Source organism: Balaenoptera physalus (assembly GCF_965194825.1).
Source record: "Balaenoptera physalus genome assembly, chromosome: 17".
In the NCBI taxonomy this organism is placed as follows: domain Eukaryota; kingdom Metazoa; phylum Chordata; class Mammalia; order Artiodactyla; family Balaenopteridae; genus Balaenoptera; species Balaenoptera physalus.
Window position 1 is genome coordinate 22,578,357 of NC_138895.1, and position 10,615 is coordinate 22,588,971.

The 10,615-nt window shown below is 38.8% G+C and overlaps 1 pseudogene across 1 annotated transcript; it reads right to left on the bottom strand.

The window, feature by feature from the left end:
- Positions 1–930: 930 nt before the first annotated feature.
- LOC309646727 (3-hydroxyisobutyrate dehydrogenase, mitochondrial pseudogene) lies at positions 931–9,943 on the bottom strand (annotated as a pseudogene). Its single transcript has 2 exons — positions 9,932–9,943; positions 931–7,051 (listed from the first exon to the last, which is right to left on the bottom strand). The product of its transcript is annotated as a 3-hydroxyisobutyrate dehydrogenase, mitochondrial pseudogene (transcript).
- Between the last annotated feature and the right edge of the window lie 672 nt (positions 9,944–10,615).

Genomic DNA, 10,615 nt, shown 5'->3' on the forward strand with positions numbered 1-10,615 from the left:
ACAACTGCCAGACATGTTCTAAAAAAAAAAAAAGATGTACCAACCCCTCACCTATTGGAAAACTTCCAGAAGCTCTCCATTCCTTATTGTATCTTTTCTACTTCATTTTTCAAATACCTTCTATCTTACTTAATCTATTCAGAACTGCCTTTTCTACCTTTGGCCTTCATTTTCAATTGCATTCATATCATTATCTGCACTTACCCATAGAACCTAAGCATATTTCAGTTTCTTATGCAAGTTTCCTCACTAGAGGTCAAAGGGGCAAGGACTATTGTGATAAAATATTAAATAAATTGATGATAGGACTTTGTTCTATTGGTCTGGGAAAATTACTACCTGAAACAAAATAATTCTGGGAACTGAAGGGATCAGACCAGTCAGCTTTGTTTACTTCAGATTCAAATCAATGTCTTGTCTTTACCTGAACTCTGGTTACATTTAGAAAAAAGTACTGTAAATACAGTGAATGAGCAAGGCCACTATCTGAGACATGTCTGGGTCCTTAGTATAGTACCTGAGGGAATGGTAAGCGTTGGTCAATGTTTGCTGATTGATGACTCAATAGATCTGGTTAAGCCTCACCATCAGAATTCCAGATTTTTTAACAAGCTTCTCAGTCTTTTCATCCCAAAGAAGAAACTAAAGAAAACCAGATGACAAGAATTTCAAATTGTAAAATATCCTGGTTGTCAAATTTAAATAGGGATATCCTGTGCAATGGAAAGGCTGGCTGGTGCCAATTTCACATTTTGTTCTCTAGTGTCTAGACGAAGCCTGCTCTGCCAGTGAGCTGACAGGTCGAGAGCACTCCAGCTTCCACAGACACCCAAGAACTTTCTATTTTTCATGGTGTTCCTACCTTACCTAAGGGAAGGACTATATTCACAATGAAAAGAGTTATGATTAATCACCAGTAGAGAGATTCTTCCACTTTCTGGGTGCCCACATTAAGAGTCTGGTATAGTCAACACTCCCTCTAACATAGATCATGTATTGAAATGAGAAAAGTATCACCTAATATGGTCAGAGAGATTAAGGGAGTTGGCCCAGCTGACCCCAGGAGACACCTCTAATTCAAAACCTAAACCATGAACATAGTGGTTGTGATCAAGGAGCCTTACAGCACATAAGAGATTCAAAAAGCATATTAATCCACCTCCAGCAACACTGCCAATTTAAAAGAATGATTAACCTTCTCTCCCACTTGATTCAACCTGGCATATGTATTATACCACTCTAAATGCTAGCAGACTCTATGCTTATGGCTTCCATTAGGTAGCACTTAGTATACATGAAAACTTTCTTCAAGAAGTAATTACTTTTGAAACCATAAACATTTCAGTTGGGAAAAGAGAAAAAGAAAGGAGGTGCAAGTAAAGGGAACTAGGAAAAAATAAGAAAATACCCTCAAATATAAACATGTTGATTCAAAAAATAATTTAAAGGGGATTTAAATGATACTAGGTGAGCATTTATTCTGTGTCTGCTTTAAATAAAGCATTCTGTTCTATTTGTTAGGTGTTGTACTTGTTTATTATCTAATGTCTGTTAAAAACCTCTTGAAAGAGATGTATTCATTCTGGTATCCTGAGCACCTATCTGGATGAACAGCACAAGCAATGGGAAGTCATGGGGCATAATGGACCTTGCAAAGCCTCTGGAATCCATCTCTTACTTACCATCTTTGAGATTCAGGCTCCTCCTCTATGTAGTGTTCATAAAACTTAGTGGAGATAGAACACTAGGGACACAGAAGGTCAAAGTAGGTATTTACTACTACTTTTCAAATATCTTCCTTTAGGAAAACAAATATATTTTATTTGCAATGAGGCTTTCTTGTGGATTTTACTCTTCTAAAGAAGAATATATTTAGTGAACAATTTATTCGTTCGCCTCCCTGTGCTACTTTATTGACAATACTCAGGTAGGAGTGGTTTTCTCTCAAGCAGTTACCTCCATGTGATTTGTATTTCAGATCTTCCTAAAAGCACGTTTTCCTGCTCTTTCTTTCCACCCCATCCCAACTCTACTTAAAATAGTGTGATCCTCTATTAAAATGCAAAGAACCCTGGGAAAATAAGGAGAAGCAAAATGTTTGTCATTGCCAGCTCTGTTATGCATATATCAGAGACTAAATTATAACTGATGAAGCCAGAAATGGGACCCATATCTGTCTGACTTCAGAAATCAGAAGTGTAGCTACTACAAGCTGATGAATTGGAACTGAGATCAAGGCCTAGAGTGGAGAGGAGTCTTCTGATCAAAAGGGGAAAGTAAACAAAGGGCAGCGTTTAATTATTTAATAATAAGTAAGAGAATGGAATGACTATGGTGTTTTTACAGAACAGGATATAAGATAGTATTGAAATAAAATCCCGCAAAGTGACACAGAAACATAATGCAATCCTCTTAAGCTACAACCCTTCCTAAACCAAACCATACCATTCTCTTCACACAGCCTGGAAAGTCAAAAGAAAGGGGATACTGATCTGCATCACACTGGAATTAGAAGCAGATCTAGATTTAATGAAGTTTTATTTCATGGACTGAAGTTTCCCCCCAAAAAGGGTAAGCTTTTTTCTCAAGAAACATCACTGTGTAATAATCAAGGAGCCAGGGATGGTGGTATTCATTGTTCTAAGTACAGGGATTTGTTTTGCAGAAAGAAGTACCAATCAGAAAGAGAATTGACCAATAATTACTTAACAAAACTGCTTCAGAAGTAGATTTCTAAATCTACTTTTAGACTAATTGATAGTTAGAAAAATCTTACTAAGTTTATTCATTTAGAGGAAATCTGTGCAAGCCTCTGAAACCAAGAGGTATTGTATCAAAAGAGATAAGGTCACTAGACACTTATGCAAGAGTTACTTCTTCCTCAAAGAGCCACCATATAGTCATTTCTGACTATTTCATTACCAAGAAGTAACAATGCATCTTTAGGAAACTAGTATGAAAGAAAAACATAATAAAATTTTTTGCAGGTGACTCTTTGATCTCATAGGTGTGTGTTAATTTTCCAAAGTTGGGACTGGATCCTGCCTTTAGAAAATGCTCCTTGAAACATCACATTGAAAATCTTCTCTTTTACTCCTTATTGTAAACACTGTATATGTTTTTAAGAAGACCAATAAAAAGTATGGACTATGAAATTATTTTTCTAGTAGTGAAATTGTGGAGAATACAACTTGCATTTCTACTGTATTCCCGCAAAAAAAGGAAGTTCTTTTCCACAAAGACTCTCATCAATGTTAACTCTGGGAGAGACGTATTTGTAGTTGTCTCATGCTTTGTGGTGAGAGACTTGCACTTTTTCCCCTGTCTCTATTGTGGGAAACAGAGCACACTTTGGGCTGAGAATTCATGCTGTGGTAGGATAAAAAAGAAACGAAAAATACCCTCATTAACACTGTTCTTTAACAAGTTCAGCGAATGGGCCTCACGCATTCTAAACAGCAGCAATTAAAAAATAACTTTAAATTTCATACGTTTCTTCCAGTAGGATGAAAAGCTGAGGTATGTTAACTTTAATTTTATGGTTTGGGGGAATACAGAGTTCGATTACTCCCTGTCAAAGCAGAAATCAACCTCTTACAGGGAATAAGTGCTAATTAAGAAAAACAGAGTAAGCATGTCATATTAAGTATATTTGTTTCTTTCCTGTGCACTTTGGCTGCACAGGCTCTAACCACAGTTTCCGGAGCGACCATCAGTGCTCCCTAAGAATGCCAATGCAGTGTTCCGTCCAGTTAGTGGGGTGCAGAGACCAGTCAGAATGCTGATGCTTTCCACAAAGGAGATGGGGCTAAGGAGGCAAATGCAATCAGGGAATATTATATCTGTCTTGTGTGCCTGCTACAAAACAATGTCCTCTCAAGACTACTCTACCCCTTCTTTGCTTTATACGTGTATGTGTAAGCTTGTATATGTAAGCTTTACAAGTCTCTAATAAGAGAAAACTGAAAATGCCCAGGAAAAAGACAAAACTGCTTCAACAGAGAAAGGTCTCTCTGTTTCAGGTGAAGAGGATATAGAGTTAATAACAGGAAATATCCATCCCCTGAAACTCTATGAAACATGGATGCTTCCAAAATTTACTCAAGGTCTCACTGACCAGGCTATAAGTAATTTTAATTATTATTTCTTATGATTATAGTAGATAAAAAGTCTCAGTAGTATGCTACAAATCTTTAACACTTGTTTACCTTTTTTGTTGATAGCTTTCCCCCTCCCAGGCTCCAGCCAACAGTAGCAGTGACAGATATCCAGATCGTAAGAGGATAGAAGTATAATATGGAAAGGAAGAACCAGTAATGGTTCCTATATATTCATAACGCGAATCAGCATCAAACTAAGGAATAAGCTTCCCCAAGAATCAGTTGACAGCAAATAGTTGCTTCTCTTAATGAATTGAGGAAACAACTTTGAAGTTAACCGTAGCCACTGCTTCTGAAGCAACCAATAGCTTTGTAACTATTAGTTTACTTGTATTAGATTAATTTATATTAGAGTTTATTTAATGCAATTGCTCACAAATTTTAAACAGTTTCGTAGAGTAGTGTTCTGTATCTGTTTCAATGAAATGCTTTCCTAAGCTCAGTATCAGTGTTTTTATGTTGTGTAAATTATGAAATTACTGTGGAATATCTGGTAAACTTGATAGGAAACCCCAGATGTCAGCACTTTGCTGGGCAAGATTTAAAGTGACCCACGCCGTTAACCCTCATCAGGAGCAGTATCAGTGCGCTAAGTCATAAGGGCATGCCCAACCATCACATTCACCCAGGATAATGTGAGTGAGAATCAAAGGGCAGTCAGACAGGGACCTCTATGCTCAGATTCCACTGCCAAGAAATGGCCTAAGTCAGCTCTTGTTGTTGAAGAAAATAACCCTTTAGGAATCAGATTGAATCCTATGTTAAGTTTTAGAGGAGGAAGGATACTATTTAAACATGGATGAAATGTGCTTCTTTTTTTATCAGCATAGAAATGTATTTGAATTCAAAATAATATGGTTATATTTAGCATAGTGTAATAATTATCTAAAGCACATATCATCGTTGGCTCTGAAACAGTTCTAAAGCTGTCATTCTTTTGAAGTCAAAAAATATGCAGTAAAAATGTACAAGGCAGCAAAAATATAAAAAAAACAAGTTTGCTGAGTATCGGAAGTTGTTACAGGAGGGGCACACCAAGATAATGTAACAGAGTCCAAATTACATAACATGAAGCAAGGAGTTCTCTTGCTTTATCAACTCCTAGAAAATAAACCAGTAACCTCAACGCAAGAATATCAACACTGGGTTAACAGGATAAATTTTCTGAGGGACACAGGTAGTAATTCACTATACTTCCCCTTTCTCTAACACCTTTTCTCACACCAATTTCTTTTCTTTCCTCGAGGATAGATTTCATCCTGTTGAAAAAAATTTTGGTTTTATTTGTAAAGTGGAGTAAATAATATCCTGATTGAAGTAGGCAGCGTTTTAGCTGAAGATGCTCAGGAATCAAACTTTTGAAAAAGGCCAGTCAGCCAGCCAGCTAGCAGTTACCATCAGTGGCTTGCAGAAAAAAAAAAAAATTACGGATGATATGTTTGCTAAATAGAGAAAAAGAATAAGCAGTTTAAAATGAGTGAAAAATCCCAGGATTTATTGTGACCTAGACCAGAGGTCCCTAACATTTTTGGAACCAGGGACCGGTTTCCTGGAAGCAAATTTTTCCAGGGAGGCGGGGCGGGGTGTGTGAGGTTCAGGCGGTAAAGTGAGCCATAGGGAGCGGGACATGAAGCTTAGCTGGCTTGCTTGCGACTCACCTCCTGCTGTGCAGCCCGGTTCCTAAGAGGCTGCGGACTGGTACCCATCCAAGGCCAAGGGGTTGCAGACCCCTGACCTAGACACTCAAAAGCAGACAGTTGACCTTTGATTAAGCCCATTTTCCTGTGGAGTGAGCTATAAGGGGCTCCAAGACACAGTTTGGTTTCAACAGTGTTCACAGCCAGAGGGCAAACTCAGAATGTCTCCTCCTCTTGTAGAAACTGGAACACGGATGAGAAGTCTTTTTTTGAGTAGTCCTTCATGCACATCATCCCTGTAGATCTGATGGGCTTGACTGCCCAGAAGGATTGGGCTCCTTGTGCTGGTAGCAGAGCCTCATGCTAATCCCAGATCCTTAGCCATGAGTGTTGCTCCGAATCCGCCCTGATAGTAATTAGCCGAGGGAACTCCATTCATCACCCCAGGTACAGGATTATAAGTGTCACTTGACCAACATCGTCCTGAGCTCGTATTTAGGATTTTAGCCAAGAGTTTTGGGTCAAGCCCTAAACTGATTCCCAGATTCATAGCTTCAGCAGTTCCAATCCTACTAACAGCTAACAGCAAGTTTTTGCACATCTTCGAAGCCTGGCCAGTCCCAACAGCTCCACGATGCACCACGTGGGAGCCCACACACCACAGCAGCTCAACTCCTCCCATCCTAAATGTGAGGTTGCCAGACCGAGCAGTTCCCACACCAGCAGAAACAGGGGCATCCGTGAAAACTGCTCCCATTTTCTCAACTTCTTTGGCCAATTCTCTCAAAACCATAGGATCAACAGTACTGGAATCTATTAATAGTGAGTCTTTCTTCACTTTTTTTTGAATTCCATTTGCTCCAGAATAAGCTTCTAGCGCATTGATGCATTGTAATAATTCTGTCAGCTTTTTCGGCTACATCTGCTGCGAAAGACACCACCGGCTTCACCTGCATCTAGAAGCTCTTTGCATGCATCAGGGAACACATCATCAATAATGAGTGGCTAGCCATGTTTCATGAGATCTTTTGCCATTGGATTCCCCACGTTGCCTACTCCAATGAATCCAACTGGAGTCTTAGAAGCTATTGACCTAGAACACAACGCTGCAAGGCTGGCCACTGCCGGCTGCTGCGGGCGACTCCTGTACCAGAGGCTGGAGGTGGCTCCACGGAGACGTAAGGAGGCTGCCACGCTGCCCCCGCCCCTCCTTCCCGCAGTGACCTCCTCGGCTCCCGGCTCACCCACTGGCTGCTATAGGGTGCGTGGTCCGGAGGGCCGGCTCGGCTGTGGCGATTCTTAATACCTCTTTGATACTGGGTTACACATACAATTTCACCTGGTGAGCGATTTAACAGAAGAAATTTTTTTCTACGGCATTTTTGTGGCACAGCAGATAGAAGTGAGGTCACTATTTCTTTGAAAAACTAAATTAAACATTTATAGAAAGTCATGATTCATTCTAAAAATATGCTGAGTCAAAGAACATGAAAATTGAAGCGATGGAGGAAGAGTGCTAGACTTCCCTGATGCTCAGCTGGGACCTTTCTTCTGGTGTCAGAACATGGTTGTGTAACTCCTTTAATCCCAGTGAATTTTCCAAAAATTCCAGAATCTTCAGATTTTGGTAGCCCCTGTTTACTGCCTTTGCCCCCCCATGCCAAACTACCCCCCCGCCCCCGCACACATTTATTTTTTACCAGTTGTCCTCCGGGGTGTTTTTCTTTATATAGTTATTGCAGCAGTTTGTTAGACTACTGACCCCCAGTGCAAATGCCCCTCCCCCCCCCGTTTTCTCACCCTGTGTAGTTTTGTTCCACCTTGACCTGGGCTTGGTCATGTGACTTGCTTTTGCCCAATGGTGTATCAAGAGCTGAAGCTTGGATAGTACTCGTGCGTTAGGGCTTGTCCTCATGGAAACCTGACATGTTAGGAAGCCTGGCTAACCTAGTGGAGACTAGGCACAGGCCACAGCCAGCACCAATGGCCAGACATGTGAGAGCAACCAGCCCCAGTCCAGTAACCAGATGATGGCAGCCTCAGTAGTCGCCTCAGGTAAAAGCAAGATAGATCCACCCAGGAGATCCCAGCCCATTCTGCTGATTCACAGATTGTGAGGAGATAACGTGCCTGCTGTTTTAAACCACCAAGCTTAGGAGTAGTTCATCACACAGGAAGAGATATAACTATCTTCACTGTTAGATTATCTTCCCATTTTATACCATGTTTCCCCTCAAACGAATGTTCCTTTATCCAAGATTCTAGAAAAGCAATAACAACTGATGAGGCTGATAGAGCCTTAACATTTTTTAAAAGTTTTATAAACTTTTAAAATAACTATGTTAATAAAATCAATATTTATTTTATCACAAAATTCTTTTCTTCAGTCGCCTTAAGAAGTAATGCAGAATTGTACTAAGTTTATAAATTTGGAGGCTCTAAAAATGTGTTATGCCTTGGATTCAAGTCCTAGTGTACTTTACGTGCGCATTCACCTTTGCAAAATGATTCCAGGAAATTTGTGATTTCATTTTAAAACTTTGGCCTAAGGAGTCTTAAGATATTTTACCTGAGAAATATAATACATTAATTCCACTTTCAGCTATTAAGCCCATGGTTTCCTGTATTTTCTAAATTCCCTATCAGTAAAGAAGACTATGTATAGCATACAAGACTGTCATGATTAGGAAGAAGGTAGTACAGAAAGAGCCCGTCAAATTAGGCATTGCCCAGTCATGTCAATATACTAACGTGGGGAGCCACAGGCAGCTTGAAGTCTGGAAAAAAGATAGATACAATGTAATGATTATCCTAAGGATCGGGATAATGATTCCTATGATTTTGTTTTAAATATTAATGGCAGAGGATTCTGGGGAAATGATGGTGGCTACAGAGAAGATTTTTATCTCTGAATACACAACCGCCCACTCCCCCAAAAAAAAGAAAGAAAAGCAAAAGAAAAGCATCTAGGATAGCAAGACCAAAAACCCACAGACAACATCTACAACAAGGTGTCCACATGAACTGCAACATACAGCCAGGTAGGAACAAATCAACAACAGGAAAAAGACCTACATATGTGTATCCCAAGGTGTGTGGGAGGGAGACAAGGGAAGGTCTCTCTCTCTCTTTCAGGAGAGCCAGAGGTTACTATGGTTAAAGAACGCACTGAGATTGAAAAACTCACTGAGAACAGCAGCAGAAACCTGGAGTGAACATTGCAGGCTCCACTTTGCAGCTGAGTGCAAGAACTTTGAAATGTTCTGAGGATGCCAAGTGTTCTGCAGTCTGTGAAACCTTGACACCTATCAAACCAAAGCACCATTCCAGAACAAATCCCCATACTCAACAAGGACAGGAAAGAGGAGGCCTGGCTAAATGGGAATAGGAGGGCAGAGGAGGAAGATTTTAGAAATTTTAAGGTCATTTTTAAAATTATGTCATGAAAATAATAGAAGATAGTGAGTCCTGGAGTTTTGAAGCTAGAAATTATATTCTGATCTATGTTTCCCTCCTAAAGTGGAAACTTATTTCATTTAAAAATGAGTGACAGAAGAGTATTCCATTCACATCCTGTAGAAAATCAGTGAGAAATAAAAGAAAAAAGAAGGGTGAAAAGAAAGTTCCAGCAAATCCTGAAAGCGTGACAGAAAGACACGTCCACAGAACAAATGAAATTTATTGCCTGATATTTTGAAAAAAGTAAAAGAAATTTTAAAAGGAATAGAAAGTGGTTTTAAGAAAAACATAAAAGAAATTAGAAAAATTCAGAAATGAAGTGATAGGAGAATAAGAAGATTTGAAAAGGTGAAAGAATTCAGTAAGTAATTTGTTTTAAAAAAAATCATGTCTCGAAAGAAGGTTAAACTAGAAGGAACACAAGTTTGAATAAACACAGTGGATAACGTCTCCTTGGAGAAATAGCTGATTTCAAATGCAGCATGAGAAACGAACAAGATGTTCCTGTTACATCTTGTCATACAAGAGAGCTGGCAAGACTTCAAATACTACTGTGGTTGTGTGGAAAGGACTCAGGAGCCAACTTGAATAGGATCCTTGAACCTAAGAGGGGAAAATCTCTGCATCGATATTTATAACAACCTCACTGAAAACAACAACAAAGAAAGAAAATACCTCATTAGTCATCTTCGGAAGCTACTTTGGAGTCAACCTCTCTCTCTCTTTTTTTTCTTTTTTTGTAAAACTGGTAAATAAAATAAAAGAAGCATTTATTCTTCCTTTCCTAATTAAATTGTAACTCAGGGCAACCAAATAGTTGATGAAATAATATTCTAGCTAGTAAATGAATAATAATCTAATTAGTAGAATATCACCATTTGGTACCCTTAATAAATTAATGGATCTAGACATTGATCATTAATGGTTGCAATGTCACAGTAAGACAGACACTTTATAGTTCCTTTTGGAATTAATCAATATTATCTATGAAGTAAACTTGCCAAAAAATCACACCTGAATTATTTCAGTGCTCTAGATCTATCTACCAACTAACAGTAAATACATGGGCCAAAGTAGCATAATAAATATATAAGCATAAAGGGGATGCAATCAGCATAATCCAGACAGTTGGGAACCCTACTGGATGAATGCTTTGAATTCAATGACAAATACTTGCGAGAAAAATGAGCAAATTGAGTTCTTTTAAACCTATACTTTAAAAGAAATTGTGTTTGGATCAGCAATCAAATAAATAATGGTTGTTAAAATAAAAATACTTTTATAGGACAATCAAGGAAACATGAACTGACTGGCTATTTGTTGATATTAAGGAATTATTATTATTTGGGGATGTGTGAT